Here is a 16,421-nt window from a genome sequence, read left to right on the forward strand (position 1 = left end):
GGCAGCAGGAGCGGGACTGCAGGGCCTCACGCAGGAGCCCACGGACGGCGAGTCCGGTGGGTCCTGCAGTCCCGACTGGGCCGCAGCACAGCACCGCGGCGCTGCGTGCCTTTCCTCCGCCAGCCGCTCCACCTCCTCCCAGACTCTCCGCCACATCCTCCGAGAGCTTACTTCCCGCTTTGGCAATTAGCAAAGTCCCTTCTCCCGCCGCCCTCGACCCGCCCCCGCCCCCATCCCTCCTGAGTCCTCCCCGAGCTCACTACCCGCTTTGGCAATTAGCAAAGCCCCTTCTCTGCGCCGCCCCCGCCCCCCTCCCTCCTGAGGCCGGCCCGGGCTGGGGCGCGGGACCGAAGCCCTGGGGGGCTGCAAGCGTGGCCAGCGCCGGCTCTGGGCAGACTCCTAGCCTGGCTCCCTGAGCGGGTGTCCGCCCATGGCCTGGCTGCGAAAAGGTCATCAGTCCTGTTAACCCTGGCTGCACTCTCCAGTCAGTTTGCTGGCTTCCTGATTGCGCCCAAAGCCAGCAACCAGCTTCCCCAGCACAGGCCTGGGCTGAGATGCCTGCCCAGGATCTGTTGAGCAGTCTACTCATCTCCAGGCAGGGATGGCACTTCGACCTGGATGTTTGGGCTTTTTGATTGTTTTTTGGTCATTGGTTATTACATGACCTCCAGGGTAGGTGCTCCACAAAGGGAGTGAAAACAGGACGCCTGATATATAGGCATACGGCCATTCTAGAAAAATAGCTTGGGGTTCTCTCAAAAACGCGGCATTGGTCCTTGCACTATGGTTTAATAGAAAAGGGATTATGCACCAAGTTACTTACGTGAGCATAGGTTAAAATATTGTTCATCTCCTACAACAAATGGGGGTATGCTCTTTAGTAAACTAATTCAAGTCAATTAGAGACATTGTCTTCAAGGGATAACATCATAGAGACTAGAATCAGAATCATACTTTTGGGATCAGAATCATACTTTTGGGAAAATTGGGCCCAGGTTTTTTGTTTTGTTTTATGATTTTATTTATTTATTTGACAGACAGAGACCACAAGTAGGCAGAGAGGCAGAGAGAGAGGGGGAAGCAGGCTCCCTGCTGAACACAGAGCCTGATGCAGAGCTCGATCCCAGGACCCTGAGATCATGGCCTGAGCCGAAGGCAGAGGCTTAACCCACTGAGCTACCCAGGCGCCCCTGGGCCCAGGTTTTGATGGCTTCTTTCCTCAATCTTATAAAACCTATTTGAACTCTACTGGATGCCAGAACTGCTTAAAAATATTTGGTCCCTTGTAATTTTAACCTTCCAGTATTCAATGTACCTGATCCATGTAATATCCTATAGTATTTTTGTCAAATGAAGACTCTCAAAGTGTGTTTCTTGGGAGACACTTTTCAATTGGTTGCTTACATTTCTGCATTTATTATTTGTTCTAGACCATCCTTTGAAGATGGTTGTATTGAATAGACTTGGAAGACAGAAATAGTATCTTTTTTTTTTTAACTTAACCTGTTGTGTTTGCAAATATTATCTGCCTCTGTTTTGATTCTTTTTGTGGGAACTGAGGCTCAGAACTGATATATAACTCCCACCCCTACACACACACACACACACACACACACACAAACACACACACACACACACACACAAATACTGTTAATATTCTGGCTACCTCTATTGCTGTGAATAATAAACTATATTATTTCTGAACCATGAGTCTGCGTCTTCTATCAACACCCAAGAAACCACGGCAGACTCATACACCAGCTTTCAAATAAGGGAAAATAATCTCAGATGCTTTATATTTTTTGATAGTGTTACCTACTTCTGAACATATGACTGAACACATATAAAGCTGGAGCCATGACCATTTAGAGCTTCTTCTGTGGAAGAACTATGCATTCACTAGTAAACACATGTAGTTTCATCTTTTTTTTTTTTTTCCTCCTTGACACCATTTCCTCTCTCACAGTGTTGCTCAAATTGGATGGAGTCTAAGGTCTTTTGAGGAAATTTTTGTTTAATGACTCAAAATAAAATAAGAAGAGTCTAATGTGCTAAAAATAATTCTAGATAAAAGGTATAAGATCATGCCAGAAAGGATAGTAATTTTATCTAACAACTGCCTGTTCACCCCTTATTTGTTCATTAACTAATTTCCAAATTCCTGACTAAATCCCTTTTGTAAGCCAGAATGTGAGCTAAAAACTGGGATTTTAAAAAAGTTTTCATTTGAAATCCAGTTAGTTAACATATATGGTTGTATTAGTTTCATGTGTACAATATAACATATAGCACTCAGTGCTCATCATGACAAGTGCTCTAATTAACCCCCATCACTTATTTAATCCATCACTCCTTTCCGATCCCCTCAAGTAACCATCAGTTTGCTCTCCGTAATGAAATGTCTGTTTCTTGCTTTGTTTCTCTTTCTATGTCTTATTATTTTCCCCTTTGCTTGTTTGTTTCCTTTTCTTTTATTCCATATATGAGTAAAGGTATTTGTCTTTCTCTGACTGACTTATTTCACTTTTAGCATTATGCTGTCTAGTTCCATCCATGTTATTGCAAATGGCAAGATTTCAGTCTTTTTTATGGCAGATTAAAATTCCATTGTATATACATACCACTTATTCTTTATTTGTTCATAAATTGATGGATACTTGGGCTCTTTCCATATCTTAGCTTTACAAATAATGCTGCTATAAACATAGGGGTGCTAGCATCCCTTTGAATAAGTTTTCTTATATTCATTGGGTAAATACACACCAACAGGATTGTTGGATCACAAAGGACTTCTATTTTTAAATTTTATGGAAATTCCATACTGTTTTCAAATATGGCTGTATCAGTTTGCATCACCACCAACAGTTCACAATTGTTACTTTTTCTTTTTTTTTTTAAGATTTTATTCATTTGACAGAGAGAGATCACAAGTAGAGAGAGAGAGAGGAGGGAGCAGGCTCCATGCCTGGCAGAGAGCCCGATGTGGGACTTGATTCCAGGACTCTGAGATCATGACCTGACCTGAAAGCAGAGGCTTAACCCACTGAGCCACCCAGGCAGCCCCCACAAGTGTTACTTTTTCACATTCTCTCCAACACTTTTTGTTTCTTGTAGTGTTGATTTTAGCCATTCTGACAGGTGTGAGGTGGTATGTCTTTCTAGTATTGCTTTGCAATTTCCTGATGATACATGATGATGGACATCTTTTCATGTATCTACTGAACATTTGAATGTGTTCTTTGGGGAAACACTTGTTCATGTCTTCTATCCAGGTTTTTATTGGATTATTTGTTTTTGGATGTTGACTAAAAACTGGATATTTTTTTTTTAAAGATTTTATTTATTTATTTGACAGACAGAGATCACAAGTAGGCAGAGAGGCAGGCAGAGAGAGGGAAGGGGGAAGCAGGCTCCCCGCCGAGCAGAGAGCCCCATGCGGGGCTCGATCCCAGGACCCTGAGATCATGACCTGAGCCGAAGGCAGAGGCTTTAACCCACTGAGCCACCCAGGCGCCCCTAAAAACTGGATATTAAGTAACACACAAGACAGGTTTCCTTGAGCTTCAATTTTATTTGCATGAGTATCATTAACAGGGAAAATTGTGCATATGTGTATGTACAAGTGTGTTTACGTATACATCTATCTATCTATCCTCTATCCCCTGTCTTCTAATTGTGGTAAATCCTGTAAGGTGGGGAATGGGATAGTCTGAAGAAATGTGCTGCTGGATATGTTGGGTAAGCAAATTTAATTGCACTCAGATGCATTGGATATAAGTGAATCACTCAAATGAGTTATTTAATATTATATAGAAACAAATTAAAATTTTATGTAGTTGAAAATAATAGGTAGTTAAAATAATTTTTGTTGTTTGTTGTTTTTGTGTCTTTTTTTGTTTATATATACTATGGTGTGAATGTTTGTGTCTCCCAAAATCATATTATGAAATCTAACTCTGGAAGTGATAGTATTAAAACATAGGGGCCTTTGGGAGGTGATTAGGTCATAAGTGGGATGACAGTCCTTTTAAAGGAGACCCCAGAGAGTTCTCTTGATTCATTCATCATGTACGTTTACAGTGAGAAGATAGCCATCTATGAGGAAGTGGGCTCTCCCTGGATCTGCCCCTTCCTTAGTCTTGAACTTCTCAGTTCTAGAACTGTGAGAAATAAATTCCTGTTCTTTATAAGCTATTCAGTCTATATCATGTCCGTTATAGCAGCCTGCATGCAGAAGGACACTATGACCTAAAACGAGAGCAATAAATATAAAGTTTCAGTAAAGTCAGTTGGTACAATGTGTTTTTACTTAGAGAAGACATGCTGCTTCATGTTAAACCTTGATATTGTATATGTTTCTTGAAGGGCCACTTCTTACTCCTTTGTGTGTTCTCCACAAAGTCCAGGATGATGCCTTACATAAAGGTAATATTTTATAAATACTGTTGGAAATATATACTTCTCTAAAATCTTATTTTGCCTACAGATTACTTGGATCCACTTTGCCTTGTGTAGAATATTTGAAATATATTAAGAACAGAATGTCTCTCTAAATAACATTTAGAATCATCATTAGTTTATGACTCCTGACTCATTTGTTTATGCAGTGATACTTACTGCAAGAACACTGAAGTTTGTAATATAATTTTTGAATGAATCACCAAGCTAGTTTATTATAACTTATGAAAAAATAATTTCTCATGTTGGTTTAATTCTGCTTTTATGTTATGGTCATGACATTTTCATTAAAATAAAGTAGAAAATAGAAGTAAATAATAAATGAAAAATAAAAAATAATAAATAAAAAAATAAAAGTAAAACTCTTGTGAAATGTTAAACTTTTCTTACTTATTTTGTTTTGCTTTTCCTCTACCATACTGGCAAAGCTGTATTTTGCAGATCGATACAATTTTCTAGTTGCTAGGTTTGTTACTTTTGCTAAAATTTACAAAATATAAGAAGTTGAATAGTCATGGATTGTTTATTAAACTCCTTATCTACACATATAAAAATAAAACAATGATGGTGACCTGGGTATTTCTAAAATTGTATTCTGTTTTTCCATATTATGTTTTACAATGTAATTAATAAAGATTCTGCATATATTAACACCCATCCCCTTCTATCTCATCTGTATGTCCATTACAGAGCATGTATGATTTCTATTCATTGCTATGTTGTGGTGAAGAGATTGTCTGAAGTAGTCCTATATTTATGCAGGTAGATCTTAAGCTACAGTGCTCTTGTTTATTTGCTTGTTCCTGATCAGTATGTCTGAAAGATGGTAACTATTGCATCAGGTATGACGATTAAAAAATATTATTGGTGCCTGATACACTGTGATGAAATAGGTAAGTCGATTCACAATTTGTTAATTAAATTAGAAAAAAATTCCTTTGCATTTGTCCTTTATTAAGAGTTTTTTTTTTTTTAACAAATTCCTTGGGATGTTTTTTGTGTAATATATATCACATGCCTCAACCTTTAAATTTGAATGTAGAAAAGAGTTATCAGAATGAGCCTAGAAAATATTGTTATGAAATATTTTTGTTCTGTTATATTATGTAAACTTAGGAAATAATGGTAGTTATTTTTATTAGCATTTCCTACTTTCCACATGCCCTTACAGATGAGATATCATGGTTTTCCTATTCTTTTTATCGTGGTTGTTATATTCTTCATGATCAATAACAATCAATGAAAATTCGATTAATTTTCTTTGGGAAAGTGATATTTTAGCAAGAATCCATGACCAAAAATTTTAGCTGTTGTTCTTCCAGGAGATGAGACTATCAATGCTCCCGAAATTTCAAGAAATAGAACTTATTAATTGTGTTGGTTGATGTTTATTGTCTCTGAACTTAGAGGTGCATAATTCACTTTAAAATTTATTTTGGGGGCGCCTGGGTGGCTCAGTGGGTTAAAGCCTCTGCCTTTGGCTCAGGTCATGATCCCAGGGTCCTGGGATCGAGCCCCGCATCGGGCTCTCTGCCTAGCAGGGAGCCTGCTTCCTCTTCCCTCTCTCTCTGCCTGCCTCTCTGCCTACTTGTGATCTCTATAAGTCAAATAAAATAAATAAAATCTTAAAAAAAAAATGGAGTGGACCTAATGGGGGGTACTTATCTGAAATTGAGGGACATTATAAAAAAAATAAAAAATAAAATTTATTTTGAATTGAAAACAAGATCTTACTGAAGTTTAGGCATCCCACTTTATATCAGGCCTCCAGTACATTCTAATTTATTTATAGAAAATATCATAAACATGAATGTCACTTTTCCTATTGCATTTATACTGAAACTGCAATGACTCAAAGATGTCAGATCTGAAAAGCACTACCTTTCTATAATTTCTGTTTCCTAGGAGGAATGGATATACCATTTTAGCACAATTATCCAACAGTATTCAAAACCACCATGAATTTTTTTTTAAATATTTTATTTATTTATTTGTTAGAGAGAGAGAGAGAGAGCAGGAGCACAGGCAGATAGAGTGGCAGGCAGAGGCAGAGGGAGAAGCAGTCTCCCCGCCGAGCAAGGAGCCCGATGTGGGACTCGATCCCAGGACGCTGGGATCATGACCTGAGCGGAAGGCAGCTGCTTAACCAACTGAGCCACCCAGGCGTCCCACCACCATGAATTTTAAAACATAGTTATTACACCCTAAAAATCAAGTATGAAAATGTATAAACAACCAAGTCTCTATCTGTAAATGAAAGACTCCCACACAGACGGGTTTAAAACTTTCTAACTTAAGGAATTTGATAGCACAGACTCAGGGTAGTAGTTTCAGTGCCTACAGTATACTTTCAGGTAGAGAGTAATGTAGGCTCTGAGTCACTTTCTGCCTAGAGATGACATAATAGTGGTTCTGCCATTGTTTGTTTGTTTTTGAAAATACGTTCCTGGGCGTCATTCAGAAAATGCAGAGTTTGGCAATCTATATAAATTAAGGATGATCTTTTTGAATGTTTGTCTTTCACTACACCAAATTAACATAATTGGACAGAAATTCCACTAAATTAAGCATTGTTAGGAAACGTGTAAATTGGAGCTGCTCCAATTAGTTGCTCTTTGAACTATGTGCTGTTGGTTCAGGATTAGATAAGGAGTTTGAAGGAAAACCTAAATCATTGCTTCCTTTTTTGAGAGAGTCTTAGCATACTTTCTTAAAATTAGCTGAAATAAACAATGTGTTTAGTCGCAAAGTGATTTGCATTTTTGCACAAACTCCCTATCTCCTTGAGAATTATAACAAATATTTCATGAAACATCATTGATCTTTACTTTGTGACACTGCTGTAAAGTACATTCAGAGTTGCCAGTTAAAAGTGTTAGTGTTGAGATGAAATGTCATGCATTTTTCTTCACTTCCATGCAAATGAACAGAGTAATTTATTAAGACACAATGAAGAAAAAAAAATTGACAATGAGTTCCAGATTTTAAAAATCACTTGCCATTCAATCCAAATTGTGAGTTTGATCGGTTACCGAACACTTAATAATGCACCCCCGGTAATTTTACAGAGATTATTTTTTTCTTACCAATTCTTGATTATTCTGTCTTGCAATGCAGAGAAAGCTAACTAATTTTAAATAAACTTCCGTTAATTTTGATTGTTATAAACTTAAGATTGATTAATTTCCATATACAGAGTTTAAAATGTTCACAATTTACATTAAATATATATTCTGTGTATACCTTGGAAAAATTATACTGAAAATTGAAATTAAAATGATGTTGTATATAGCTGCAAGAAGCCACCTGTCCCATTTCATCTTACTATATAAGTTGTGTCAGGTAATTTATAAAATCCCTACTGCATAACAAGTCTATTTTTTGTTGGAATGGGTAGTAATGTTTCTTCTTATTTCTAAATAAGAGTTGGTCTATGAGTGCATCTGCAACTGTATTTTTCCCAAGTGGCTTCATGGTCTTGAACTGAGAAAGCTCAGAACATTAAACATCAAAATAATATATTTTGACATAATTAGACATCAAGGAAATGCAATTAAAATGACACTGAGATATCACTACACACTTACCAGAATGGCTAAAATAAAATATAATGACAAGACCAAAAGAAAAAAATATACCATTTGATGATACACAATGGCAAGTTGTACCATCACTTAACCATCGCAGACTAGTGTAGTGTTAAATTTGTTTTTCTAAGCAATGTTTTGGGTCACTTACCACTTTTCAAGGATATAAAATGCTACCATTTTACTTAAAACTGTGAAATTTGGTCAGATTTAAATTTCAATTTATGTTAAAACATTCTGTAAACTGTGTTAAACTTTGACATTTGTTCCCTCTGTTCAGTGAATAACACTATATCATATTCCGAAGAATATGCTAATTTTCATTTTGAAAAATATCCCTTTTTCCTCTTATGGTAATTATTAATATGAATTAATAGTAGAATTTGATATGGTTCCATATGCCCATAAATACTTTATTGTATATTATCAAATTTAATAATGAATATAATGTACTTCTTTGGACAATATTTAAAGACCAGTCTACTCTTAAAACAAAAAAATGGAGACGCACTTCTTTAGTTCACACAAATTTCATTTTATTATATATAACCTCAGATAAATTTCAACAAATCATAATTTATTAAAATTATGTCTACTTAAAAATCTCATAGAAGAGTAAAACCATCAAAAATAAAAATAAACACACACAACACACACACATCACCCATGTATTGGCAAATCACAATTGCTGTAACAATACATTAGGCAATTTCCATCAGTGGCAAAAAGATTTGTATCCCAATGGACTGATTTTCCAGAATCCAAGAAAAAGTCTCCTAGGGTTTATTTAAAGATAAATATTTAAACAAATACTTCTTAAATTTAGGAAATTCAGAACATACGATTAAAGAATATTTGCAGTGCAGACTATATTCAATCCTTCCTTCAAAATGTGCCTTTGAGTACATAATTCTGTTTTCTCTATCTAAATTGAGCTGTCCTCCAAGGAAGTTTTCTAAAATGTGTGTCGCTGTGTGATAAATGTTCTAAGACCTAACATGCTTCATTGTATTTTTACTGTGCTCTCAAATTTAATCAATAATTTGGGTTGATGGGGGCGCCTGGGTGGCTCAGTGGGTTAAGCCGCTGCCTTCGGCTCAGGTCATGATCTCAGGGTCCTGGGATCGAGTCCCGCATCGGGCTCTCTGCTTGGCGGGGAGCCTGCTTCCTTCTCTCTCTCTCTGCCTGCCTCTGTGCCTCTATGCCTACTTGTGATCTCTGTCAAATAAATAAATAAAATCTTTAAAAAAAATAATTTGGGTTGATGTATAATATCTAGTTTCAAATATCTTTTCCATCTATACAAACACCCAGCTGTCTCCTTTATATGCTATTACTATTGAGAATTCTGTTGTCAGTATTATTCTTGTACATTTTAGGTGATCTGTTCTTCTCTTGGGCATCATTTATGCTCTTCTCTGTTTTTGATATTCTTAAAACTCACCATAATGTATATGAGTGGTTTTTTTTTGTGTGTGGTTTTTGTTTTGTTTTGTTTCCGATTTCTCATGTTTGGCATCATTTTAAGTCTGGTGTCTTTTATCTTTCTTTAATTCTCCAAAATTTATCTCAGTACTTATTTAAATATTTTCTTTATTTTTTTTTCTCTTCTGCTGCATTTGGGCAGAAGTCATTAATTTGTTTGTTTGTTTGTTTTTCCCAACTCATTTATTCATTTTACAGCTATATTCATCTTAGTCTCCATTTATTGTATTCTTTATTTCAACAATTTTCACTTAATTTATATTCACAGTATAGTATCTTTTCTTTGTATATGTATATCATTATTTTATCATATACTTTTAAGCTATTTTTAAAAATATTTTATTTATTTATTTGACAGTGAGAGATCACAAGTAGGCAGAGAGGCGAGCAGAGAGAGAGGAAGGGAAGCAGGCTACCTGTTGAGCAGAAAGCCCGATGTGGGGCTTGATCCCAGGACCCTGAGATCATGACCTGAACCGAAGGCAGCGGCTTAACCCACTGAGCCACCCAGGCGCCCCTTTTAAGCTATTTTTTAAAAGTACAGTCATTCTTTTTTTTAAGATTTTCTTTCTTTCTTTATTTGACAGAGAGAGATCACAAGTAGAAGGAGGGCAGGCAGAGAGAGAGAGAGAAAGAGAGGGAAGCAGATTCCCTGCTGAGCAGAGAGCCTGATGCAGGACTTGATCCCAGGACCCTGAGATCATGACCTGAGCTGAAGGCAGTGGCTTAATCCACTGCGCCACCTAGGCGCCCCTAAGCTTTTTTTTTATATTCCTGTTCCAATAACACTTGGATTGCCATATAAAGTTAACCACATCATCTTTTTTAGGTAAGTAATTGTACTTTTTATGTGCATAGTTATTTTGGTCCATGAGTTCAGCTCCTCTTCGGATCATCAAATCTCTGTAAAGTCTGGGTATGCTAGGATTTTCTAAGCAACAATAAAATACATTGAAACCTGGTAGCTTAATTATAATAATGTTTTCTTTCTCAATCATTCACAATAGTATTACATTCTGAGTAGCTTCCTTCTATTTTGCAGCTATAGTGCTTGGAAAAACTTGAATTGTGATATCACTGTGATAATGTGAATTAGGTTTTTCAGAGAATCGGGAAGAGAAAAAAAGGAAGATATTCTCCAGGGCCAACTCTAGAAGTGACTATTAAAACATCTGTCCAAATTCAATTGAACAAAACTCAGAAATGCCATCTCCAGTGAAATACAAAGAAGATTATATATAGTTCTGGGCACACACATCTCATTTGACCCAATGATGTACATCAATGAAAGACTGAAGGCCAATCACCACTCCATGGGAGAATTTAAAAATAAATTTACTAATGAGGCCAAGAGTTCAGAATCACAAATACTTAAGAACTAATAATAACTGCCTTCACTTGATGTTATTCTATAAGATAAATCCTATGATCAAGTTTCAATTTTAAATTCTTAAAATTTTAAATTCTTAAATCCTTATGAAGAAGCATCATTTGGAGGGAGCAGTTTTCATAATTTATCATCCATCAGCCTTTATTTTTTAAGATTTTATTTATTTATTGGACACAGAGAGAGAGAAAGAGAGAGAGAGAGAGAGATCACAAGTAAGCAGAGAGGCAGGCAAGCAGGGAGGGAAGCAGGCTTCCTTTTGAGTAGAGCCCGATGTGGGGCTGGATCCCAGGACCCAGAGACCATGACTTGAGATGAAGGCAGAGGCTTAACCCACCACCCACGTGATGAGAGAGCCACTCAGGTGCCCCTCATCCATCAGTCTTAATTGATTGGAGGAAAATGTGTGGAGGAATAATGCCTTAGGGATCTAATCTCTCTAAAGGATTTTCAAGTCCTTACCCCTTTAAGGTTTTTGTACAGTTCTGATAGCCTCTAAACATCCAGCTGATTTCTACAGTGACAGGCCTGTTAAAACCTGTCTTCAAACCAGGAATAGAGCTTGAAACATACCAGTCAAGAGCAACTTTGAGTCTTTTAAGGAATTTATCATCATTTCTTTGTTTTTGGTTAATATCTGAAATAGTTCCATATTACACTTGCATAATTTCTCCAGAGCGGACTTTGAAGGAGGCATTCAGTTCCAGCTAGTTCCATATTTTGGCAAGAACTATAATTCTATATAAAAAAAAACATATTTTAGGGCGCCTAAGTGGCTCAGTGGGTTAAAATCTCTGCCTTCAGCTCAGGTCATGATTCCAGGTTCCTGGGATTGAGTCCCACAGTGGGCTCTCTTCTCAGCAGGGAGCCTGCTTCCATTCCTCTCTCTCTGGCTGCCTCTCTGCCTTCCTGTGATCTCTGTCAAGTAAATAAATAAAATTTTTAAAAAAACATATTTTATACCAGTTATTCATGTTTATTAACTAAGATATCACAATACAAATAATACAAACAGTTGCTCTTTATTAATACCTTCAACCAAGATAAAAAAATATGTCATATTTTCTCTAAGAATTTTATATCATCTGATAGGTCAGATATATATAAAATTACATTTAAAGTTTTAAAAATATCAGCAAATATTTTCATTTAAATGCAAATTTGAAAAAAAATCTACTTTTCCAAACACGACTTTTTATCCTATTTTATTTGAATTTTGTCGACAACTGATAAAATGTTTAGCGAGACTATAAATGTTAGATCGGAAAAAATGATTAATACATGTAGGTTCAAATTATTATGTTCCATTAGAAATGATTTAGTCTTTGATGAACATCTGTTTGGTAATATGTTGTATCCAGATATAGTAAATTAATGATATATATAAAATTATAGGGAAATGACACCTTCCGTTCCATTATGAGTAGAGCTTTTAAAATGCTATTTGTCACAACCTGTCATCTTGTCATTATGTAGCATTATGTAGCATTTAAAAAATGTATACTCTTCACTTCGAAGTCTTTTAGAAATCTAAAATCTGACTTTCTATGGTTTGTGTTTCCATAATCCTTTATTGCCAGTTTGAACAAATCCACATGCTTTGATTCAAAGGCAATAAATTCCTCTTATTTGGAAAAATGATGTTTATTTTTGTTCTCTCACCCTTCGCAGGTGGTTTCATTTTAGCACACTTCAGAGTTATAATTTCATGCTTATTAAAAACATTTATTATGATCTACATAGATGAATGAAACTTTAATTTTATTAAATTATTTGCCAAAAACTCTGTTATTTTTAAAAATGTATTTCCTTTGATGGGTTATTTTAGAGCGTTCAGAGAGGATCTAGGAGTGTGGTATTATGCAATTTTTAAGCAGGTATGAAATGGTTATTTATATGATTGTTTCTTTAAGGCTTATGTATATTGTCCATTATATGCTATAAAATATTTTGAAAGTAAATATAAAGTATGTTTTACATAGTTTATTTTTTGGAAAAAATATTGAAATGACTTATGAAATTCAGTATACTCTCAACATTAATTTATTTTGAAATTTACCAGTTGTCTACTGAACCTATTATATGGCAGATATTACTTCAGACTACACTGGTAAATGAAATACTTGGCTTTGTAGAACTTTTATTTTAATGGGTGAGACAATCAAAAGCTATACACCTTAATAAAAATTGCATAGTGCATTCAAAAATGATGAGTACAATGGGGAAAAAGAAAAATTCGATCAGGGTGAGAAAAATCAAGATTGCTAGGCAGGGGATGGGGAGTTAAAATTTTTAATAGGAAGATCAGGGTAGTTACAATGAAGCTGACAATTGAACAAAGGTATGGAAAGGTGATGAATTTGCCCAGAACTATCAGCAATAAGGTCACTCCAGACAAAGGAATTGGCTATCTTGAAGGCCATAAGGTTGGATCATGCCTGGCATATCTGAGGAATAGCAAGGAGGCCACTGTGAGTGACTGAAGAGTAGCAGGGAAAGAGGTCACAGAGGTTAAATGAGTGGCTAGATCATGTAAAAGCTTAGAAGTCATTGTAAAACTCTGGCTTTTATATTTGGAAACTTACTGTGTGATAGAATTTCTGCTAATAACGGAGAGTTCAAATGTCCATAAAATTTCAAGGATTCTTATTCTAGTAATACAGAATAAAGAAAAAGAGTTCATATTTTCACATGGTGTAACAAATGCTCGGAGATCCAAGTGGAGGAAGCTATGGGAGCACAGAAGAAGGCACTAAAATCACACCAATATATTTGATGACTGTGACTATATATAAATTTGTATTTTCTTGATTTTTTATAGTCATGGAATCACACAGTATATACTATTCATTGTCTGGCTTTTCTTTTCTCAGCATCATTACTTTGAGAATCTCCAATTGTAAATAGTTCATTTTGATGTTGAACAGTAATCTCTTTAATGAAAAGATCATAATTTGTCTTTGCTCTATTGATGGACATTGATGAACATTTCCACTGTTTTCAATTCTTAAAAATAAAGCTGCTATGAAATTCATATACAAGTCCTTGTATGAACATAGGGTTTGTTTCTCTTGGTTGAATGCCTAGAAGTAAAATGGCTATTTGTGTAACTGCAACATATTTTGCATTTAAAAAAATTTTCAAACTATTTTCCAAAGTGGTGGTATCATGATATATGCCAACAACAGTTTAGATTTTTTGTTGCTTCCCAATCGAGCTCAGACGAAGTACAATTAGCCTTCATAATTTTAGCCATTCTAATAGATATGTAAGCATGTCTCATTATGATTTTAATTTGTATTTCTTCAATGTCTAAATGTTGAGAAATTTGTCATGTGCTTATAAGCCATCCATATACTTTTGGTGACATGTCTCTTCAATAATGTTCTTCACATGTAAAATTGGATACTCTGTTTGGTTATTAGTAAGGTTTTTTATTTTTATTCATTTTTTAATAATCAGAGTAGATGTCCATTATCAGATATATAATTTGCAAATCCCTTCTCCATCTTTACGGTTTCTCAATGGAGCTTTGATAGCTGTGTTTTTCAAGAAATATGCTACTTCTTTCCTGGTACACGGCGGTATGACTAGAACATTATCAATGTTGATTTTGCAAAGAAAATCATGGATTAAGATATATGTAGTCTGCAGTTGTTGGGAGTGTTCTGTAATATCAAGCATATCTAGTTAGTTGATAATTTAGTTCAAGTCTTACATATCTTACCAATTTGATGACCATTTGTCTATATAATCTTATATAATCTTAAAATAAGGGTGTTGAAATTTTTTTCCATTTCTCTTCTAAGGTAGAAGTTATGATTTTTGTTCTTAGTTTTTCCCTATATATCCCCAAATCAGTTATTAAGTATTTTTTTTAAAGATTTTATTTGTTTATTTGACAGACAGAGGTCACAAGTAGACAGAGAGGCAGGCAGAGAGAGAGAGAGAGAAGCAGGCTCCCTGCTGAGCAGAGAGCCCGATGTGGGACTCGATCCCAGGACCCCGAGATCATGACCTGAGCCGAAGGCAGCGGCTTAACCCACGGAGCCACCCAGGTGCCCTGTTATTAAGTATTAAAAGTCAAGAATTATTATACTCCCTGATGAATTCATCCTTTTACTCTTCTGTAATTTTGAATTGATCTTTATGTCTGATAATGAAATTTGCTTTAAAATCACTTTTCATTATCTTGATATAACCACCAAAGTTATAGTGTGATTAGTGTTAATATAGCATATATTTTCTTTTACTTTTTAAAGCACTTATATATTTAATCCTGACAAAGAAACAAAACAGCTTTTTAACTCTGGAAGCATCTTTCTAAATTATCTTTTTTTTTTTTTTTAAAATAAAGCAGTACCAATTTTTGTTAAGGGACCTAGAGTGAAAGTAGATTTATTTATTTATTTATTTGTTTGTTTGTTTATTTATTTATTTAGTAAAAGATTTTATTTTGTTTATTGACAGCAGGAGAGAGAGAGAGAGAGAGAGAGAGAAGAAGAAGAAGCACACAAGCAGGGGGAATCACGTGCAAAGGGAGAGGAAGAAGCAAGCTCCTTGGGGTGCAAGTAGTCCCATGCAGGGCTGGATCCCTGTACACTGGAATCATGACCTCAGCCAAAGGCAAACATCTGCTTAAACAACTGAGTCTTCCAGGCACCCCTAGAAAATTAAAAAAAAAAAAAGACCTTTTAAAAACATTTTTTTCTTTCTTGTATTTTTTTAAATATTTTATTTATTTGACAGACAGAGAGACAGGAAGAGGAACTATAAGCAGGGCAGAGGGAAAAGGAGAAGCAGGTTTCCCACTGAGCATAGGGCCTGATGTGGGGCTCCATCCCAGGACCCTGGGATCATGACCTGAAAAGAAGGGACACTTATGGAGGAAGCCACCCAGACACCTCTTTTCTTTGTTTTTAATATATGGCAACTGATGCTTCCCAGCCACGAGAAGCATATTACCCATTGATTAAATCTTTGATAACAACCTATTTAAAAAGGTGTGTAAATATATACTTACTCAGATTTATACACTTTGTGTTTTCTTCATAGTTTGGGGCTGGACCCAATGGTCACAACACTGCTTCCAGTCTTTGCCTTCCCATCTTTTGATACCAGGTATTTGGTCAGAAAAGCAAATTAGTATCAAAATTAATAAGCCCTTGGCACCATATCTCTGGAGCAGGGGTTGCTCTTAGCCAAGGCCCAGAGCAGTTGACCTCCCCTCGCTAGTGCTATAGCCCCAAGGACTAGGTCCCTGCCACCAGAACTCAGTCTTACATGTTATGCTAAGCAGACAAAACCAAAACAGGAAAGCTCCGACAGCTTTCACTGGCATGCCTCATCTCCAACTCCCTCGACGTCCAGGCAGTACCAGATGACAGGGAGGGGTCTTGGTCCAACATATGGGAGGGAAGGAAGTAGCCACGAGCAAGTACCTGCCTCTCTGTGCCTTTCTTTCATGAGCAGGTTGTAAGGAGGAGGAAGAGAAAGGGGAAGAG

General features: G+C 36.0%; 1 long non-coding RNA gene across 3 annotated transcripts in view; it reads left to right on the top strand.

Moving 5' to 3' along the window:
* LOC131819938 (uncharacterized) overlaps window positions 1-15,620 on the top strand; it is an 84,579-nt gene extending 68,959 nt beyond the window's left edge. For 2 of the 3 annotated variants that reach the window (XR_009349394.1, XR_009349393.1), the window contains exons 2-3: window positions 4,366-4,425; window positions 15,396-15,620. This is a non-coding gene — a long non-coding RNA (uncharacterized LOC131819938). Of the gene's footprint in view, window positions 1-1,815; window positions 1,903-4,365; window positions 4,426-15,395 lie in introns of those variants that run through there. The other variant, XR_009349395.1, reaches the window with a different exon arrangement.
* The last annotated feature ends 801 nt before the right edge of the window (window positions 15,621-16,421 follow it).

This window comes from Mustela lutreola, chromosome 17 (assembly GCF_030435805.1).
Source record: "Mustela lutreola isolate mMusLut2 chromosome 17, mMusLut2.pri, whole genome shotgun sequence".
NCBI lineage: Eukaryota > Metazoa > Chordata > Mammalia > Carnivora > Mustelidae > Mustela > Mustela lutreola.